The following is a 21,722-nucleotide window of genomic DNA, read 5'->3' as shown; positions in this document are numbered from 1 at the left end:
GTGGGGTGGGTGGGAGGCCTCGCTGGGGAGGACAGACATGGAGGGCCCCACTCCAGCAGCACGCAGCCCGGGAGGCGCGTCCTGCGTGGGAGCAGCCTGGGAAGCGTGGTGTGTGCTGGGCGGCAGCAGCCATGGAAGTCCACGCTGCCCCCATAGTACCCAGGAGCTGGGGAGGCAGTGACTTGAAATCTCAGAGCCAATTCCTTAAAAATCCAGAAAGTTCTAACTGATTTCGGTTATCAGCAGGTTGGGCTTGGCTCCCTGTTCTGCCTCAAGGTTATCTTGGCCAAATTGTCCACCCCAGGGGCCACTGTGGGGTCAGGAGTGCTGGTGTCTGGGGGGCCACAGTGCACCTCGCTGGGCTGAATGGCAGGGTGCAGGAGGGCCCACTCTGAGCGGGCACGGCAGGGACAGTGCTTACAGAGGTCAGTAGGGGAATTACTGCTGGCGTCTGCTCAGCGCCATGTGGGGCAGGGCAGGGCACTGGCCACACAGAGGACAGATGTGGAGGGCCCCTCAGAGACGGTTGTCGCCGCGTATTAGGGAAGACGGGAGAAGCGAGCACAGACACTGCTCTAATTATGTGGCTCTCATCTGGGCAGGGACTGTCTCCGATGCATCGCCATCTATTTTTAATAAGTCGTTGGAACAACTTCAGTTCCAATTATTGTCCAGAGCTGATGGCAGGGGCCAGTGCTCAGCCCGTCCAGACCCTCCAATGAGGGACTGTGTCACCTCCCTGTGCCACCCCTCCCATCCCCTTCAGCCACCCTGCAGGAGCTCTGACCCGGAGGCCAGGAAGCGTGGCCCTTCTCCCTGCCTGCAGGAGGCCTCAGGCCCAGGTTCCTGGAATGGAAATTGGGCCCGAGCCACCGGTAGAATCAGGCAGAGTGCTGCTGAGATGTGCAGAAGGCTCTGCGCCCTATGGCCCACCTCGCTCCTACTCACTGCACACCTGCAGTGGGATGCGTGGCCCGCTTTGCACTCTGCAGAAGATTGGGCGAGCAGAAGGGCCAGATCTGTCCCAATTCCTGCGGCCCCCAGAGGAAGCTGCCGCCACCGCCTCGTCCAGACCTGGAGCTCAGGCTGCAGTGCCGCCTTCCATGCTGGACCCGCTTCTCTCCTCCACATCTTCCGGGGGGTCCTGCGGAGGCAGCCAGCACCTCATCCTTGTCCCACACTTCCTTGTCCCCGCATTCCCCTCCACCATTAGCCCCGAAGGCCTCTGGAGCTTGGGCTGGGCATGAGCTTTATGTGTGTCCCTGGCATGTGGTCAGTGATGCCAGGGGAGGCCTACGGTGCCCATGTCTGTGGCACTGACCGTGCCATCCATCTCACCAGCTTCTGCCTGCCTCTGTCTCCCACTTCGCCCCAGCTTGGCCCTAGAGCTCCAAGTACTGCAGCCGACCTCAGCCCCTCACCCACTGGGCCAGCAGGTGCTGCTGTGGTGACCCACTCTGCGGTCAGGAGCCCAGCAGGCCCTGTAGTAAGTGCTGCCCACTACCTCCCCTACCTCCGAGCTGCACCTCCCCATCCCTACTGCAGGAGGACCGCTGTGGGCATGGAGAGCAGGCCAGCACAGTGAGACGCCTGCAGGAGCCTGGCCCAGCCAGCGCTGGCAGCTGAGCTGCCCATCTCTCCTCCTTGGCCCTCACCGGGCCCTATGTCGCTGCCTCCCGCTGCTTCCCCAGTCATGGTGCACCCTCACTGAAGGCCCTCAGGGCTCCCGTCAGCCCGTGGAACAGATCTAGTTGGTTTTCACGATGTTCCCTGCCCTTCACCCCTGCCTGCCCCCAACGCTCCCGCCAAGCAGGACTGCTCTGGGGCTGGCCGGCAAGAGGTGCTGTGGCCTCTGCGTTGCCTGCCTGTCCGCAGCCTCCCATGGCGTCTCACACCAGCAGCTTCTCTGCAGCGCTCCCTGAGCCTCCTCTTCCCCACTTAAGACCTCTCCTCAGCACAGTGCACCCTCGTGTCTCTGCCCCAGAGACTGGAAGCGTCTGGAGGGTGGAGCTTGCTCTCATCTCTGCTTCAGCCCTTCGTTCCTGGGAGCATGTTACGGCCTCAGCCTGCAGTGGGGATACAGGGAGCTTTACAGAACCAGTTAGGATTCCAGGAGCAGGCTCTGCAAGGTCCACCCTTGCCTTGGAGGGCAGAGGCTGTCGGGACCCACAGCACGAGGGCCTAGGCGTCTATCTGCTCCCACCTGGGCACCTGGCTCCCAGAGCGCACCCGGGCTCTGCACCACCAACCTGGGCACCTGGCTTCCAGCATGTACTGAGGCCCTATACTCCCAACCCAGGCACCTGGCTCCCAGTGTGCACCCGGGCGTTCTGGCCGCCCTCCCCCCAACCAACCCTGCTGAGCATCTGTGCCCCCACCCACGGTCTGTCAGGGGGCACTCGTGGTCTCTGACATGGACATCCCTGGCTATCCCAAGAGTTTTGCTTCAAAACCAGCGTGGTTCTCCAGACCCAGGACCACCCCACCCTCCCCTGGGGCGCGTCACGGCTGTCTGCCTGGCCCAGTGCGGCCGATGGTGCCTGTCACGCTGGCAGGCTTGTCCAGGGCTTCCCCGAGGGCCCAGTGGCTCACTAGAGGCTGTCATCTGGCTCGTGGAGCCCCGAAGCCCCCAGGCGGTGCACAGGGCCTGCAAGCAGGAGGGGCTGCCATGCGAGAGAGAGAGCAGTCGCTGTAGATCCCGTAGCAGCCGCTCTCTGGGTCTGTGCCTTTGCGTCTCCAAGGCAGCCAGTCCTGATTAACTGTGCAAACTTAATTAGTTCACATCAAAGTTTGTGGAAGGCATTCCTCAAGGGATCTTGTGTGAACAGCCTCTGGTTACCAAGAGGCCTCAATTCCACACTGAGGTGATGGTATTAATATTGAGTATCCCTTCTCAGGTCTCCAGTCCTCTCTGCATCGTAAAAAGACTCATCTTCCCATCTGGCTGCTCCGTCGCCCTGCGCTTGTAAATAATATTAAAGCAATTTCTTCTGAGGAGACTGAAGGGAAGCTTGCAGGGCAGGGTGTCCTGAGACCTCTGAAAGCTCTGCTGTGGGCACTCAGGGCTACATCCGGGCAGCAGCAGGGCTGGGATGCCTCGGGGCTGGCACCAGGCCTGGGGGCCCCATCTGTGCCCGGCAAGGTCAGCTTTGACTCAAGGGACAGGCAGACAGGCCTTGCAGACCCCCAAGAGCTTCTCTCTGGCCCCTCTTTCCCCAAGGAGGAGCCACTGTGGAGAGCTGGGGTCTTGGTTGGAAGCCTTGGGCCCCTGACTCTGTGGGCCAGATCCCATAGGGTGGGTGCTTGTGCACGCCTCACGCATGTGCCCCCTTCCGGGAGTCCCAGACAGGATGGGCCTGGTCACCTGCTCTGGACAGGGCAGACTGGGGACAGGGATGCTCCCGGAAGGGTGTCACTAGACAAGTGAGAGCGTGGTCAGTGGGCGTGAGGTAGGGACTTGAGCTGGGGGCGTGGTAGGTGTCTCAGTGCTTCAGTGTGGCTATACTAGAGCTCCTGAGACTGTGTGGTTTATGAGGAGGCTTATTCGACACAGGATTCTGCTGGCTGCAGAGTTCAAAATTGGACATTTGCATCTGGCAAGGTCCTCAGGCCGCATCCACTCCTGGCAGAAGACGAGGGGAGCTGTTGTGTGCAGAGAGTACGCAGCGAGAAAGGGGCGGGGTGGGGGCGGGGGGCACCAGGCTCTCCCAACAGTGGGAACCCCCTCACCCCAGGGAGGGGGCCAGTCTGTTCACAAGGGCCCACCCTCACGGCCAAACACCTCCGGTTAGGCCCCACTCCAGTATCGAGGATCAGGGGTCCACGTGAGGTCGGGAGACAGATGTCCAGGCCACAGCCCCGCATGGGGGAAGGGCACCGCTGCAGCAGTTCTGGGCATCAGCTCGTGTGGATGTCTAAGGAATATTTCCTCGTCCTGACAAATTGCCCAGCAACTGTGTCATGGGGACTTTGCAAATCCACCCTTTAAAGACTCCCGGCAGGGGGGTGTTCAGAAGCCAGAAGCAATTTGGATAATGACCCATCCAGCCCTGAGCCCCAGTCAAAAGGAAGGGCTGGACCTTTGATCTGCAGGTTCCCTGGAGCTCTGGCCAAAGGCAAGTTCCCCCGAGTCCCGTCCAGGAAAGGGGCCCCAGGTCTGCCCTGCAGGGAGCCAGTGCTGAGCTGAGACAGGCCATGACCCCTGCAGCCGCCTCCCCTCCTCCTTCAGGTGTTCAGGTGTCTCTGCTGGCAACACAAGTGGCCAGGAAAGCGGCTCCCCCACTGTCTGACCCTCCTGGAGACCCTGGCCCGGGGTCTTTGTTCCTCTGCAAGTCCCACCGGGCTGTGGGAATTCCTCCGCAGGGCCGCCCCGTCCCCGTCCTGGCCAGTTTCTCCCTCGGCTTTCCTCGGGGCCCAGGCTGGGGTGCAGTGGCACGATCTCGGCTCACTGCAACCTCTGCCCCTCCGGGTTTTAAGCAGTTCTCTGCCTCAGCCTCCAGAGTAGCTGGGATTACAGGTGCGTGCCACCACGCCTGGCTAATTTTTTGTATTTTTAGTAGAGACAGGGTTTCACCATCTTGGCCAGGCTGGTCTTGAACTCCTGACCTTGTGGTCCACCTGGCTCGGCCTGCCAGAGTGCTGGGATTACAGGCATGAGCCACCGCGCCTGGCCTTCCTCGGGGCTTTCTATCCTTGGGCCCCCGGGTGCCTGACGGGGCTGCAGGATCACGGGAGCCCACGGTGTTCCGGGACTGCAGGCCGGCCACCCTCCACCCAGGAGCTCCAGGGAGCAGCGGGGCAAGATGGGGCAGGGCAGGGCAGCTGAGAACACAGGCTGAGCCCAGCGCGTGGGGTGTGGGCAGGTGACAGTCTCTGCAAGCCCAAGTCTCCTCCTGGGTCTGGGGGTGAGATGCGGCTGGAGTGCTGCTCAGGAGTCAGCCTCAGTACTGGCTCCCGGGCCTTCAGCCAGGCCGTGCTGTGCGGGGGCTTGTTCCAGACCCTCCCCAGGACTGAAGTGCTGTCTCATCTTTCTCCTCACAGAGGCCCTCAGTGGACCGCGAGGTCTCCCTGCCCAGGCCTTGTGACGGCCGTGCCGCTGGCCCCGGGCCTGCCGGTAGCTGCCTTTCTGCAGCCAGACTGTTAACAGGCTCTCTGCGGACCCTCACCAGTGCCTAACTAGATCCTGGCCCCAGGCCTTCCTCCCTGCCTTCTCGGGCCTGATGAGCCGCACCCGGCATTCACTCTGCCCTGGGCTCCGCTAACCCCGTCTTCGGAGGCCGAAGGAGTGAGGTCTTCAGCCCGTGCTGAGGCGGCCTCCTCGTGCGCTCAGATCTGGACGCCACCTGGCTTGCGGGGCTTGGGGCTCCCTCCTCTGGTTGGGGGGTTGGATGGAGGGTGCGGAGTGCGGCGTCCCCTCCCAGCCTCCAGGCCTGTGCAAGACGGCCCCACAATCAGCAACCAGGCAGTGAGGAGGAGGCTCTGGGTCCCCCCAACACATGTGGGACTTGTCTGATCCCCTGAAGACACGGACTCAGTCTAGTGCCCATGGGACCCTGACATCTGACCCTGTGGGCCCCTTTCTACGGCCGGCAAGTAGCTGTGGGCCCAGAGCCCACCTCAGACCAGTAGATGAGGGTTTCGGTGAATTGTTTTGTCTCTTTTGAGTTTGTTTTCATCGTCACTCTATTTATAGCAAGCACTGTTTGTTTTTATTTTACAGCAGTGATGTAAAGCTTCCTTTTTCACTGGGCCTATTGAAGCTAATAAGGAAAGTTGGTTTAAAGAAAATACTAAGTAAATAACAGGCCTGTAGGCAGACCGTTACCTAGATGGCAGCCACTTGCTGGACCGGCCAGGGCCGATGCCCTCAGCCCCCAGCAATGCCCCCTGAGTGGATCTGATGAACTTTATTGTACAGAGGATTCTGACACTGTGAAAGGTTGAGAGACTCACACAGCTGGGGAGGGGCAAGGCAGGGAGGGATCCAGGTCGGCCCTGCTGCAGTCTCGGGACTCTCCGGCACAAATCCTCAAGCCCCTGCCTCTGGGGTCCCCACCAGACTTCATGCACAGGACAGGGACATGAGGAGGGAAGGCCTCTGTGGAGCTTTGCCGTCTTCTAGGGCACAGTTCAAACTGTGGCTGCTTCTGCCTCCCAGGGGACCTGTGGCAACATCTGGAGATATTTCAGTCCTCACAGCTGGGGCCAGGCTGTTGGCCTCTGGTGGGCAGAGGCCCGGGGTGCTGCTTGGTGTGCTGAGGAGACCAACCCGGAGTAACCTGGCTCCCGAAGTCCAGAGCACCGAGGCTGCGGGGTGCCGCTCTTGGGGACGCCCCAGACACCCCTGAGCAGCTCCCCAAGTTTCTCTGTGGAGGAAATGGGTGGGGGGTGTCCAGCCATGGCTGATGCCAGAGGCTCTGCAGGTCTAGGAGGCCTTCAAGAGACTCACTTCTCTAGTCACTCTGTGTCCCCTGCATGGCGGTGGGGCTCTGAGGCTGAGGGCACACCCCAGCCCTCTACGTTCCCAGCAGCTCCTGGGCTGGGGGGCCAGGAGTCCCTCCAACCAGGGAGCAGGCAGAGCAGTGTCCATCCAACCAGGGGGCAGGCGGAGCAGTGTCCATCCAACCAGGGGGCAGGCGGAGCAGTGTCCCTCTAACCAGGGGGCAGGCGGAGCAGTGTCCCTCCAACCAGGGGGCAGGCGGAGCAGTGTCCCTCCAACCAGGGGGCAGGCAGAGCAGTGACGCTTCTGTTTAGAGGCGTGTCCTGGCCCTTGTGGCCTTTAGTCCCCACCTCAGCCCCGTTGTCACTGGGAAAGGATAGCTTCAGCCAGGTGGAGCCATGTGCCCAGGGCCCTTGCCAAGAGGGGGACCAGCCCGGTCTCAGCCCAGCCCCCACCCGACCCAGCACCTGCCCTGCTCCCCAGAGCCTAGCCGTGGCCGAGCCCCAGCCTCAGCCCCGGGGGGTCACCAGCCTCCTGCCCGTCTTTGGTGGTTGTGGTTTGAATATGGAGGCAGTTGTCCAATCAGGGGCAGGGTGAGCGGCCGCCTCTGGGCTTGCGTGCTGGGACTTGTGCGGTACAGACTGGGTGTCCCAGTGACAGCTTCTGAGGGGAGGGGCGGGCCAGGACAGAGGTGGACTCCATCGGGGCAGCTGCTGGTACAACCACCTATAGACTAGCCCCTCCAGGCAAGACCCAGAACTGGGTGGGAGATTTGACGGCCGGCCTGTCTGCCATGAGCTGGAGCTGCCGGAGAGCCCAGAAGGCACAGGGGTGACCCAGGGCAGCCTCGAGCTGTCCTCAGTGCAGTGCCCTTGTGCTTGGGATGCACACGGCATCCCTTCCTGAGGCCGAGAGAGAGCACTTCAGAGAATCCTGAGATGTGAGCAGAGGTCAGGCCCCGGGGTGATGCCCAGGATGATGCCCAGGGGATCCTTATTCCCTGAGGCCGGCAGCCATGTGGGTGCAGTCGCCAGTAGCCCCTGCCCTCGGTTAGGCACCCAAGGGAGCCCCCAGGCAGAGCTGGGCAGCTTCGTTTTCCAGACCTTCACTGGGGAAGAACAAAACGTTTTGTGAGGGACGAGGGACAGGAAACAGAGGCCACCCTGCAGCTTGTCACATTTAGGGACACAGAGGCCGCCCTGCAGGATGTCACCCCTAGGGAGACAGAGGCTGCCCTGCAGGATGTCACCTCTAGGGAGACAGGGGCCACCACAGGATGTCAGGTCTAGGGACACAGAGGCCGCCCCGCAGGATGTCACATCTAGGGAGACAGAGGCCACCCCGCCGGATGTCACATCTAGGGAGACAGAGGCCGCCTCGCAGGATGTCACGTCTAGGGGGACACAGAGGCCGCCCCGCAGGATGTCACATCTAGGGAGACAGAGGCCGCCTCGCAGGATGTCAGGTCTAGGGACACAGAGGCCGCCTCGCAGGATGTCAGGTCTAGGGACACAGAGGCCGCCCCGCAGGATGTCACGTCTAGGGACACAGAGGCCGCCCCACAGGATGTCAGGTCTAGGGAGACAGAGGCCGCCCCGCAGGATGTCAGGTCTAGGGAGACAGAGGCCGCCCCGCAGGATGTCAGGTCTAGGGACACAGAGGCCGCCCCACAGGATGTCACGTCTAGGGACACAGAGGCCGCCCCGCCGGATGTCACATCTAGGGAGACAGAGGCCACCCCGCCGGATGTCACATCTAGGGAGACAGAGGCCACCCCGCCAGATGTCAGGTCTAGGGACACAGAGGCCGCCCCACAGGATGTCACGTCTAGGGACACAGAGGCCGCCCCACAGGATGTCACGTCTAGGGACACAGAGGCCGCCCCGCCGGATGTCACGTCTAGGGAGACAGAGGCCACCCCGCAGGATGTCGGGTCTAGGGACACAGAGGCCGCCCCGCAGGATGTCGGGTCTAGGGACACAGAGGCCGCCCCGCAGGATGTCACGTCTAGGGACACAGAGGCCGCCCCGCAGGATGTCACGTCTAGGGACACAGAGGCCACCCCGCCGGATGTCACGTCTAGGGAGACAGAGGCCACCCCGCAGGATGTCACGTCTAGGGGGACACAGAGGCTGCCCCGCAGGATGTCACATCTAGGGACACAGAGGCCGCCCCACAGGATGTCAGGTCTAGGGAGACAGAGGCCGCCCCGCAGGATGTCGGGTCTAGGGACACAGAGGCCGCCCCGCAGGATGTCAGGTCTAGGGACACAGAGGCCGCCCTGCAGGATGTCACGTCTAGGGACACAGAGGCCGCCCCGCAGGATGTCACATCTAGGGACACAGAGGCCGCCCCACAGGATGTCACGTCTAGGGACACAGAGGCCACCCCGCCGGATGTCACATCTAGGGAGACAGAGGCCACCCCGCAGGATGTCACGTCTAGGGGGACACAGAGGCCGCCCCGCAGGATGTCAGGTCTAGGGAGACAGAGGCCGCCCCGCAGGATGTCAGGTCTAGGGAGACAGAGGCCGCCCCGCAGGATGTCAGGTCTAGGGACACAGAGGCCGCCCCGCAGGATGTCAGGTCTAGGGAGACAGAGGCCGCCCCGCAGGATGTCAGGTCTAGGGAGACAGAGGCCGCCCCGCAGGATGTCAGGTCTAGGGAGACAGAGGCCGCCCCGCAGGATGTCAGGTCTAGGGACACAGAGGCCGCCCCGCAGGATGTCACGTCTAGGGACACAGAGGCCGCCCCGCAGGATGTCAGGTCTAGGGAGACAGAGGCCGCCCCGCCGGATGTCACGTCTAGGGAGACAGAGGCAGCCCCACAGGATGTCAGGTCTAGGGAGACAGAGGCCGCCCCGCAGGATGTCAGGTCTAGGGACACAGAGGCCGCCCCGCAGGATGTCAGGTCTAGGGAGACAGAGGCAGCCCCGCAGGATGTCAGGTCTAGGGAGACAGAGGCCGCCCCGCAGGATGTCAGGTCTAGGGACACAGAGGCCGCCCCGCAGGATGTCAGGTCTAGGGAGACAGAGGCCGCCCCGCAGGATGTCAGGTCTAGGGACACAGAGGCCGCCCCGCAGGATGTCAGGTCTAGGGAGACAGAGGCCGCCCCGCAGGATGTCAGGTCTAGGGACACAGAGGCCGCCCCGCAGGATGTCACGTCTAGGGACACAGAGGCCGCCCCGCAGGATGTCAGGTCTAGGGAGACAGAGGCCGCCCCGCCGGATGTCACGTCTAGGGAGACAGAGGCCACCCCGCCGGATGTCACGTCTAGGGAGACAGAGGCAGCCCCACAGGATGTCAGGTCTAGGGAGACAGAGGCCGCCCCGCCGGATGTCACGTCTAGGGACACAGAGGCCGCCCCGCAGGATGTCACGTCTAGGGACACAGAGGCCGCCCCGCAGGATGTCACGTCTAGGGACACAGAGGCCGCCCCGCAGGATGTCAGGTCTAGGGACACAGAGGCCGCCCCGCAGGATGTCAGGTCTAGGGAGACAGAGGCAGCCCCGCAGGATGTCACGTCTAGGGACACAGAGGCCGCCCCGCAGGATGTCACGTCTAGGGACACAGAGGCCACCCCTCTGGATGTCACGTCTAGGGAGACAGAGGCCGCCCTGCAGGATGTCAGGTCTAGGGAACAGAGGCTGCCCTGCAGGATGTCAGGTCTAGGGACACAGAGGCCGCCCTGCAGGGTGTCAGGTCTAGGGAGAGCACCAGCTGAGGGGCTGGGGCTGTGCCTGGGGCCTGTCTCCTCCCTCCTCTGCAGGGCTGCCACTGGCATCCACTCCTTGCTGGCAAGCTCCCCATCATGGGTGCCATAAGGTCCCCAGAGAAAAACATAAAGTCCTGGCACCTGGGGCCACTCAGATCCCACTTGTGGGGCTTCCAGGTGGGGTGTGCTCCGCCTCGCAGCCACCTGCCCCGCCTGTGGGCAGCACTGACTTTTCAAAGCCCTTTGCACGGTAGCCGAAACACATATCCCTGTGGCTCTGCCCTGATCCTTCCCTGTGCAGAATGAGTTGGAATCAACGGGGAGATGCAAGCTGGAAGGGCCGGTATGGAGACGCCTGGTGAACCTGCAGCCCCAGGAGGCTGTCGTTGCCACTGTGGCCTGGTCAGGGTCCTGATCATCACAGCTGCTGCGCACCCAGCTGTCTGCCTGAGCGTTCTGGGAAGTGGCTCTTCCTTCACACCAGGGGGAGGCAGGCTGGGGAAGCCCGGCGCCATCTCCCACTGCCTCTCTCAGGCATCTGGCCCTCCTGCGTGTGGGGTTGTGTGTGGAGGTCTGCTCCGTCTCTGCAGGCCTCTCTCAGGTGCTTGGCCCTCCTGCGTGTGGGGTTTGGTGTGGAGGTCTGCTCCATCCCTCCACCTCTCCCATGCAGGCCGAGTCGGGGGACGCCCCCCAGATCTGAGCTGTGTCTGGGTGGCCTTTCAGAGCCTCAGTGGAAAGGCGTGGTGGTCCGGGTGGGTTGCAAGTCATGACCTGGGTCCCCTGCCCTGACCTGGGATCTCCCAGAGGTGGTCAGGCCCTGTCCCTGAAGCCAGGAGGGGCAGAGGCTCTGACTGCCCGTGCTCGTGAAGCATTCCTGCTGGGCCTACTTTCCAGCCGGGGGCCCCTTGCCCTGGGACCCCATGGTGGCCTAGTCTGTGGCCTCCGTGGCTTTCCTGTGGGCCTCGTGTCTGTGTAGCCCACGTGTCCTCGCCACCGTGTGCCCTGCGCATGTTCTCACTATCCCAGTCTGCCCTGCACCGTGGCATGGGTCTGACCCTCGCAGCCCCACCAGGTAGGAGGAGGCACCGCGGGCGTCCTGGTGCCGGGACAGGGTCAGCAAGACCTGAATGAGTTTCAGGGCTGACCCCAGGACGCCTGTCCCTCAGGTGTGCAGAGGTGGGGGCACCACATGGGAGCCGTAGACGCCGTGGACGCCACCCTCTCACACGCAGAGCCCCTGGGTGGGAGGGAGGCCTCAGAAACCAAGGATTTCAGAGATCTCCAAGCCAGTTGGAGGCTGAGCCAAGGCAAAAACAAAAACCATTCATCCCCTGTCATGCCCAGAGTGGGCCAGGAACGGAGTTGGGGTCCGGCCTTGGGGTGCAACTGGCCAGCCCATGTCCCCACTCAGATCCCAGCACCGCTATCTCCTGGTTGTGGCGAGCAGGGGACCCTGCCTGTGCTCCAAGACTCCCAACACTGCCACTGACGGGCGCGCCAGTGATGAGTTCCCTGCTCTCAGCCTGAGCCCGTGCTGAGGAAAAGCAAGCCTAAGAAATTAAAGCAGCTTTCAAATGTTAGACCTACCAATTAAAAAAAGCAGTCACATGGAAACGTGCGTTTTCCAGAACTCTGTTGTTTACTCCGTCATAATTAATACAGGCAGGGAGGAAAGTTCGGGCTCTGTGGGCAGCGGTTGCCAGCGTGGGCCACAGCCAAGGGACTCGGCCCTGGGGACGGGAGGAAGGGCTGCCTCTGCAGGTTCTGCAGGGCCGGGGTGGACAAGAGCCTCCCTGGGCCCCCAGCCTGGAGGTGCCCAGGCACCACCTGCCTTCCTGGACTGAGTGGATGAGAAAGACAAGGACTGGCTGGGACATCAGAGCCTCAGAGGGGGCATCGTGCTGGCCTAGCCGGGCAGGCCTCAGATGTAGCAGGACCAGGACGTCCCCCGGCCCCTGGTGAGCCCTGGCCTTGCCCACACTCCTGTGTCCTCTTTTTTGCTCCAAGGCCCCTCTTCCTCTTGTCCAGCTGGCCCAGCCCTTCCTTGTCCTTTCCCAGGCAGCCCTGTTCCAGGGGCTCATCCTCGGGCCCAGCTCCCTCACCTGAGCCCCGTTCATCCCAGCCGCAGCAGGGCAGAAACTCAAAAGATGGCAGCGAGGGTACCGTCCTGTTCCTCTGTCTGAAAACTCAGCTGCACACGCGGGGTGGGGGACTGTGAGGAGTGCCTATGTGACAGCAGAGGCCTGACTGTGGGTCATGGGGCCAGCAAGGGACCAGGCTGTGGCCGGCTGCCTCCTGGGGCATGACCAGGACACCGGCAGGCAGCCCTACCCTGTGCCGCCCCCCGAGCACAGCAAAGGCGGGTTTCAGGGGCCCTGAGCACTGAGTCAGAGGTTGTGGAAAGTCATCGCACCCACCCTCGCCCGAGACGTGGGACAGCCGTGCCTCCTGGTGGGGCTGCTGATGAAACCCTCGGGAAGGTGCCAGTACGGTCCGCGCTCGCGGCTGTTGCCTAAGAAACCGTGGCTCTGGCTGCTGTTGGTGAGGAGTCCTGGAGGTTCCCAGAGCCTCGGGCACCGAGGGGGAGACCCTGACACTGTCCTGCCTGCCCCACCAGTCTGCCCCCCACAGCTCCTCTTCCTCACCCGAGTGCTGCTGGAGGGTTGGCAGGAGGCGTGACCAGCAGGGTCCAGCACAGTCAGGGTTTCCTGGGGGGTCCAGGAAACAGGATGAGCTGCTGTGTGGCCACTCATGGTCAGCTCGGTCTGAAGGTCTCCCTGGGGACACACAGGCAGCGAGGTCTAGGCTCCCTCTCCCTCCCCCAGGGTGACAGAGCCTGGGAGAGGCCCGCAGGAGTCCCTCCAGCCATTGTGGCCCGAGACCACGTTCCAGGGTTGGGTTACGCGTGGAACGTGGAGGCCCACGGGGTGCGCGTGGGCCCTGCCGCAGGCAGGAAGCAGGGACTGGTCTGGAGCGTGGCGGGGCTGTGCCGTCTTCCCTTCTGGGTTTGTGGAGGAGCCGCGAGCAGCTCCTCCTGAACTTTTCTTTATTAATGAATCTTATCTCTGCTCACACAGCACTCAGCGGATACAGGCCGCGGGTGATAAGCAGGGAGCGAGCAGGCCCCAATGAGAAATTACCTGCTCGTAGCCAGCAGATTAGCCAACAGCTGGCCGGCGGGGGCTGTGGGGGTGGGCGGTGCTCCGCGCGCTGGTTCCCCCTTCCCATCCCCCAACCCCGGCAGGGGCCGCTGGAGGCAGGGCGCCCCGGCAGAGGCTGGCCTGTGGGGACTGGCGGGTTCTTCCCCGAGCACCTGGGACAGGCTGAGCCCAGAGCGTGGCCTTCAGCCAGAACCGAAGCGAGATGTTCCTTCCCTTCATTTCTCCCTGCGCCCCACCTGACCTGCTGGCCCCGTAACCCCTGGCCTGCCAGTTCCACAGGCACGCACCTCCCCGGTCCAGCCGTGTCCCTGTTCAGAGGCACGTGTGGAGAGGCGTCAGAAGCAGGAGGGCGCGGGGCCTTGCCACAGGCTGAAGGTCTGTGTCCCTCCAAAATCCATACGTTGAAGTTCTAACGCCCAAGATAAGGGATTAGGAAGTGCACCCCTTGGACTGGGATTAGCACTTTATGAAGAAGCCGAGAGCTCCCTCACCGCACCCCACGTGAGCGCACCACGAGGAAGCGCCCTCAGCAGACACAACGTCTGCCGGCGCCTTGAGTTCCCACTTCCACTCCAGAACCTGAGCAGCCAATGTCTGCTGCTCATAAGCCACCCTGTCTGTGGGGTTCCAGCAGCTGGACGCAAAGAGACACAGCATTGGTACCAAGAGTGGGATGCAGCTGTAACAGACCCTGAAAGCCTCTCTGGAGCTGGGGAGTGGGAGAGGCTGGAAGGGTTGGGGTGGAGCCTGCGAAAAGCAGACGTTGCCGTGAACAGGCCATGAAAGGTGATGCTGGTGAGGGCTCAGGAGGAAGGGAGGAGCACTGTCTAGGGAGCCCCCATCTTCCTGCACGAGGAATGCTCCCAGAATCTTAGGAGGGGGCACGGACAAGGCCGCTCTGAGGAGGCCGCGGGTGTGTGTGGCGGTGAGGGGAGACCCGCCTCGGGTGGAGCTGGGCTGGGCTGGGCTCGGGCCGTGTTTTCTGGAAAGTGAGCGTGTGAGGGATGAGACTGGAGATTTGGCCACAGCTCTTTCCAGGCCAGGCGTTGAGGTGCGGCCTTTCCTCCCGCTGTTACAGTCAGATGCGGGCACAGAGGGGCGGCCTAGGATGGCATCAAGCAGAAGGAAGCAGAACTTAAGCACCTGGGGAATGCTCAGCTTGTCGCTGTCATCGCTGCTGGAGAAAACGAGAGCAACCCTAGGGAGAGAACCCTAGGGTGTGGCCCGCAACTGTTTGATAGGGAGGCTCGTATGGGTGTGACCTCGGGCCCCGTCTGCCACTGCGGCGGAGACACCGCCAGCTGGAACCAAAGAGGAGGGAGACGGGAAGGATGAGGGAGGCTGTCGACTTGGACTTGACATGACAGGACCACAGAGCTGTCGGCCGGCAAACACGCGCGGCTCTTCACCGCAGAGGAAGGGTGACCCTGAAGGTGGTTCGGAAAACTCCCAGCCAACGCCTTCTTCAGAGGGGACCGCAGCCCACGTGCCTCCCACAGGCCAGGAGCTCTGCCAGCGGTGGGCGCGGGGCCTCCCCAGTGGACCCGAGAGGCGGAGCATGGAGCCGCAGCGGCAGCTCTCAGGCCTCACGGGACTTGCCCCTCGGGGTTTGGCCTTCCTGGGGCCTGGCACCCTCTCTCTTGCCTTTCCCCCTTTTGAAATGGGAGCGTCCGTCCCCTCCTGTCCTGCCTTTGTCTCCCCCGTATGTGACGCCGGTGAGGTTGAGAGGAGACTTTGGAGTTGATGGTTGGTGAGACTGTTGGGGCTGCTGGGGTGGAGAAGGATGTGGGTTCTGTGGGGACAGGGGCAGGATGCTGGGGACCGAGGTTTGTGTCCCGCAGTTCCCACGTGGAAACCGAATCCCCACTGTGAGGGGCATGAGGAGGCGGGGTCTTTGGGAGGTGCTGAGGTGGTAGGGTGGGGCCCTGGTGAATGGGATTAACATCCTTATAGAGGGGACCCCAGAGTCCCCCCACCCCTTCCCCCGTGTGACAGACGGTGAGAAAGCTCCATCACCAAACACCAAGTCTGCCTGTGCCTTACCCTGCCCTTGTGGCCTCCAGGCCTGTGAGAATTGAACTCTGCTTACGAGCCACCTAGTCTTCAGCGGCCGAGTGGACCAAGACAGGCTTCCACAGGGCAGGTTCCCCCACAGCGGGGGTCGGGGACGAGCTGCCGGGGCCCAGGACGTCCGCTCGCTGCTGGGGCCGGGGCAGTCTCAGCCACTCCCAGCCCCAGCGGGCTCGGTACCCAACACCGAGGCACCGGGGCCATGGTGGGTGCGGCCTGTCCTGGGTGCTCAGTGTTGGGGCTCAGAGAATGTAAAGAGCCCAGGGCGGGGGTGGAGGTGCCCCAGGGGCAGAGGCTGGGCAGCCCCGTGAGTGATGTGGCCTCCGCCACGCCTGGATGGGGTGGATAAATGTACCCGACGCCCGTGATCGAGCTGGTAATTACCCTTCACAATGAGTGATATTAATCGTGAAGCTCCCAGTGCACGGCATGAGAATGGCGCCGGGAGCTGGCGGCAGCAGGAGAAGCCATTTATTAGCCTGATAAATGACCAAAAGATGGCCTTTCTGGCTGGCTCCTGACAGGACTTTCTGATAACAGGGCGAGTCCACCTGTCGGACGGCCAGGTGGGGCCTGCCCGGTCCTCCCCTGCTCGGCCACCCAGGCTGCTCAGAGTGAAATCGCAGGTTGGGAGGGGGTGCAGAGGCAGGGCCCCTTGCAGGTGAGTCCCAGCTGCCTCCTGTCACTGGGCGGGGATGGAAGGGCGGGACAGGAAGGAGGCAGTGTCCTTCTGAGCTCAGCCTGGGAGAGGCAGGGGGCCCCCATGCAGAGGGAGGCGTGTGGGTGTGTAGGGTGGCGGGGACAGTGTTTCTGAGCTGGTGATCAGTCTGCTGTGGTCAGGCAGGCAGGGTGGGGGCTGGAGCGGGGTCAGGCATGGCAGTGGCAAAGAAGCGTGGCATAAGGTCCTGTGTGCCCAGGAGGACACTGGTGCTAAGCGTCTGCTGTCATCTGCTTCTGTCTGTCACTGTCGTCTGATGCCTGACCGGGCTGAGCGTGTGTTTGTTGAATGAAGGCAGGGCTGCCGTGTGCGTCCTGCCTGCCAGGCCCCTCCACCTCCGCTCTTTCCAGAGGGACCGGGCTACCTGCTGTTGCTGTGCCACCCACAGGGGAGGCAGGTGTCAGCTCCACACGTATGGGGCCTTCTCGCCAGGCCTGTCCTGACACAGAGGGCAGTCCCCTGAGGTGGCAAGTTCCCACAGTCAGCAGTGCCGCTGCTGTTAGAAGGTGGTGGTGGACTGAGATGACATCTGCAGTCCCTTCCGCCTCAGGGCCCCCACCCGCCCGCCCCCAGCTCCTGTACATCCTTGGGGTCTCAGCCCAGATGCACTTCCTCGGGGCTCTCCCTGGCCCTCCCGGGCTCCAGTCTCCTGGTGCGTGTCGTTATCGGCTCCCACTCCACACTGGGACAGGACCCTGAGCCTTGAGTCCTGCGGGTGCCTCGGCCGCCCTGTGCTGTGAGCTGGCCCGTGCTCAGTGCTTGGTGAGTGCTGGAGGAGCACGTGAAGGCCCGGATAAATGATGCAGACATGGGCTCCAGGGACAGCGGCCCATCCTCGGAGGCGCCCCTTCTAGGCTCAGCACGTGCAGCTCTCAGAGTCTCATTTGTTGGCTCTCCTGGCCTTAGAGGGCAGCCCGAGGGTCCCAGCAGGGCGTCTTGGCTGGGTGGGCTCAGGAGGCAGGGGAACAGCAAGTCCCGAGTCATTACAAGGCCTGTGCCGACACCGGGTGATTTAGTGGTGTGATTACTTCCTAATGCAGTATCTCGCAAAGCTTTTTATTAGATTTCTCCCCTTTTCCTTCCAAAGCCTCTTTGGAAATAAACACCTGGGGCTGTTATACTTCATACCACTCAGTTTAATTAACTTTTAAATCACATAACGTCACCCGGACCCCTCAGATGGCGGTGGTCGGGCCGGGGTGGAAGCCTGGCTGCCCCAGCCTCTCCGCTCAGGGAGCGGGGCATTGCCCGATCTCAGCCTCAGGGATCCTGAGCCTGGACTCCCCCCAGTGCAAGGTCCATTGAGGGGGACCCTTGGAGGGGCAGTGGTAGCTCCTGGGGCTCTGAGTCTAAGGGTGGCAGAGACACCAGCCCCAAGCCAGGTCCTCCCAGTCCGGGAAACCCAGTGAGCTCCACAGCCTAGTGCTACGCTGCAGGTGTGGGGGCCTGAACCCAGCTGCCGTCATCCCTGAGAAACTGCCCAAACGGTGCCTCTCGCCAGGTCAGCAGGATCCTCGCCCAGTGCTGGGTCACGTCCATCCCAACCTGTGTTCCCACAGGAAGCACTTTCTTCCCTGGGGCTTCTCCCCGACCCGCTCTGCCCCAAGTCTGGGTCCTGCCCTGGGTCTCAGGCCTCAGGAGGGCCCCTCCCCAGGCCAACAGATTCCAGAACAATCTTGTGACATCTGCCCCCAACCTGGGCACCAGTGAAGGTTCCCAGCCCCTCTGGTTGCCGCTGACACTGTCCGCCCACCCGTGCCGGGCCCTGCCTCCCCGGGCTCTTCCCACCGTTGGTCCCAGCCCATTGTTTCTGCCACTCCAGCTCCCGGGCAGCAGCCAGGCGAACCAGCTGTTGGCAGGCAGGTGACTCTAGCTCCCCAGGCAGCAGCTAGGAGGCCTGGCCTTTGGCAGGCAGGCGTCACAGATCAGTTAGGCCCTTCTGCGCCTGCCTGGGATGCAGAACAGATTTCGCGACACTGTAAGTGCCCGTTCCTGAGAAAACAGAGGTCGCCGGCACTGAAGGCTGTGTCCCCAGCACCTTCCCCTGTGTGGACCTCCCGCCCTCTTCCTCGCCACGCCTTCACTAACTGTTCCGTTCTAGTTTTCTTCTTCTTGGGACCGTTTTGGTTGGTGATTGGTGACTTTCCAGGAATCGTGCATTCCTCGAGTTTTCAGACTAGCCGTGCTGTCCCGGGGCCCCAAGCAGATTCCTCTGGCGCTGGTCACTGGGGTGACGCACAGTTCATCAGGGGCTTCCTGGGCACTGCTGGGGACGCCTGTCATCCACGAGGACGGCACGTTCGAGGTCTGAGCTGTCCCAGCACGGCCTCCCTGTCGGGGTTTCTCATGACCTCGAGTCCCATCTCCAGGAACAACGTGCAGACGCCCTCCCCCACCTTCTCCATGGGCTCAGCCATCAGCCCCCCACCCTGTGCCGGCTGAGGCCAAGCTCTTGCTGCCGGCTCTGGTCTGGGCGTGGGTCACCCCCACCTTCCACCCTGTGCCAGCCGAGGCCGGGCTCCTGCCGCCCGCTCTGGTCTGGGCATGGGTCACCCCACAGGGTTGCCGCCATCAGTCAGCAGTTGGGCTGGGAGGGCCACATGAGTGCCTGTAGATTCGGGCACAGACGCTTGTGGCCTGTGAGCTCACTTCCTGCCCTCCCTGCCACCTTGTTGGCTCCAGCCGGGTTGCCACGGTGGACGCAGGGTCACAGAAGCTTAGGGCAACACGTTTGTGGTCCTCGACCCACAGATGCGACGCCAGGCCCTTCTCGTGTCTCTTCCTGCTCTCTGATGCCCGGAAGCTGCTTCCTATGGGGGTCCCACGCGGGGTCAGGCAGGTTTCAGTGTGCCCTCCCCACTCCCCATCCCAGGAGGGGAGGAGCTCCTAGTTCTGAGGCTGCTCTGTGCAGGGTCTGGCCTGCAGTGAACACGTTTGCTGTTGTCGCAATCACTGCTGTCACCAATGGCTGGGCAGGGCCAGTATGCAGGGGTGGATAGTGCGGTGCCTGATCACAGGGCTAGCCCTGTGCCCTGGGGTGCCTGTTCCCCTCTGCGAACTTGGGCAACCATGGCTTTGGGGGTCCCCAGAACTGGGCCCAGCCCCGTGCCTTCTCCGGCCCAGGCCGGCTCTGCCGAGTCACCTGTGCAGCTCCCCGGAGTCTTGAGCACAGGCTCGGGGCAGTGAGATCATCTGCCCAGGCCCTGACCCACCGTCTGGAGCCCTGCAGGAACTTGGGGTACCCCCACCTGGACCCACTAGAGGAAGCCTGGGCCCCACAGCCAGTGTAAAGCAGCAGCTTCTGTTCATGGTACCAGGGGGCTGAGCTGGGCCCAGGCAGCTGGGTGGCTCCAGAGGTGGCAGGGGGTGAGTTCCTAGGAGGCAGGGTGGGCGCCTCGTAAGATAGAACTCTTTGTGGGAAAGGATGTCTGGCGATGGGAGCTGCCTGGAGGCGTGGGTCCAGAGGGGCCCTCGGGACCTGACTGGGCGCCTATCGGTTCCGTCCTGTTGCCCCAGAAGGGGAGGCCTGCCCAGGGGTTTATGACCGAACACCAGGCCCAGGGGAAGCCGCTGCCCCAGCCGCCGCTCATCCACAACCACTCAGATTAAGGCGAACGAGAGTGGTGAGAACAAACGCCTCGCAGAGCTGTTCCGGAAATTAGATTTTTCCCCTTAAGGTCACTCACTCCACTGGAAAATTAACCAATATTTTCCTAATCAAAGCGGGGCTGTTTCTTCCTCGGAGGAAGGTGGCCGCCCTTCTGGCGCTTGTCATTCATCTCGGAGGCAACTGCTGCCGCATGGGCTCTTGTTTTATTAAATAAACTCTGGTTTTTATGGCCGCCTCTCAGTGCCGCCCGCCCCCCGTCCAGGGAGAGTGGCCTCAGGCGTCGGGCGCCGCGCCGTCCTGCTTCCGCTGCCGCTGCCGCTGCCACTGCGGGGTCACCTTCCCTCCATAGCCCCTCAGGGCCCTCCCAGAGCCGGCGTCTGCTGATCCAGCTTCCCCTGTACCCCAGGGGCTCTTTACACCTGGGGTTCCACCTTTAGCCCAGGTGGGAGCAGGGAGCCGTCTTGAAGTCTCACCCAGGACGCCAGGACGCTGCCGCTTCCCGTTCTTGGGCCACGCCGAGCGCGACTTCTTGGGGCCTGTCCAGCAGTGCAGGCTGAGGAGGGCGTGGACCCAGTCGGCCACCTCAGTGAGGTCCTGGCTGCCCCCCGCAGACAGCCCTGAGCGCCCCCGCCTGCCTGCCACTGTCTCCACGGGGAGGGCCGACCATCAGGGGTCCAGGCAGCACTTCATAAAGCAAAGCTTCACCCGGATAAGACGTGTGGGCTGCTTGGGGGATCTGCGTCTGCAAAACAGTACCTGTGAAAATAAGGAACCGTAGGAGACGTGGGCTGGAAGGACAGCTGGTAAACATGGCCCCTCCTCACTTGGAGACTTGTGCTGCCAATAACGAGGACATGGATGAGGGGCCTCCCGCAGAGCAGCGCTTCCCAAGTGCCGCTGAGTGAAGAAGCCCTCGACAGCCTCGCACAGCAACAGCTCCCTGACCCCGCATGTGCGTACGTGTGTGTGTGTGCATGTGTGTACGTGCGTGTGCATGTCTGTATGTGCACGTGTGTGTGTGCATGTGTCCGTACATGTGCATTTGTGTGTGTGTGTGTGTGTACATGTACACCCGTGCTCACAAACAGGCTGGAGAACTACATGCCGTCGCCTCTGTGCCCCTGCTGGTGTGATTCTGAGTGACTGGGTGATGGGTGATGAGTGTTATTTTTATATTTCAAAATAGTGTGAGAAGGAGGCTGTCCTATTGAGGCACAGACCAGTGGGCAAGGACCTTGGTGATGGGGGGCACACAATCCTATGGGGGACCCGGGCTGCCCCTGTGGGGATGTGGCATCCCCTGGGATGCTGTGGGCAGCAGAGTCACCTCCAGGGCCCCTGGCTTATCCTCAGCAACTCAGAATTAAGTGACATCTCTGTCCTTCTCTGGACCAGTTGTTTTCCAGAGCAGGTCAGACAGAGCTCAGCTTCCCCGTCTGCCAGGATTCAGCCCTGGGCTCTCGGAACCAGGAGCGCAAATCGCTGGTGCTCGGGGTCCATGGTGCCCCTTGAGGGCTCACACAGCCTTCCCATGACCCTCGTCTTCTCCTCCTGGTAGGGTCTTGAATCCCAGGAGATCTTGCTCTCCCATAAGAAAAGCAGCTGTGAAAGCACAGCCAGGCCTGGTGACTGGCCCCAGCCTCCGAGGAGGCGGCAAGCTTGGATGGAGCGTCCTATTCAGTGCGAGGGCCCAGCATTTCCACCAGTATTCAAATGGAGCCGGAAACTTCCTGTTTCCATTGGCCTGAGACCCCGGGCTGTCCGTCTGCCCTGGCATGCACACAGCCCACCCGCACTTCTGTCTACCCGAGTGGCCGATGGTCAGCCGCACATACCAGGAAGCCTTTGCTGGGGCCGGTGGTGGTGATGCTTCCGGCATGGGCTGCTTGCTTGTTGGCATCTGTGAGTCCTGACCCTTCCTGGGGCTACAGCAGGCGTGAGTGTTGTTGAGGGAGGGAGAGTGGCCTGCAGACCCAGCCCTGAGAGCGACACTAGGTCTTTGTGCCCCCAG

At 62.6% G+C, this 21,722-nt stretch overlaps 1 protein-coding gene across 10 annotated transcripts in view; it reads left to right on the top strand.

The window, feature by feature from the left end:
• Positions 1-21,722, top strand: part of MAD1L1 (mitotic arrest deficient 1 like 1) — a 432,704-nt gene that overhangs the window by 378,268 nt on the left and 32,714 nt on the right. The window lies entirely within an intron of this gene.

The sequence above is a fragment of the Pan troglodytes genome, chromosome 6 (assembly GCF_028858775.2).
Source record: "Pan troglodytes isolate AG18354 chromosome 6, NHGRI_mPanTro3-v2.0_pri, whole genome shotgun sequence".
NCBI lineage: Eukaryota > Metazoa > Chordata > Mammalia > Primates > Hominidae > Pan > Pan troglodytes.
The sequence above is the reverse complement of the archived record's forward strand: the minus strand, read 5'-3'. Positions and strand labels throughout refer to the sequence as shown.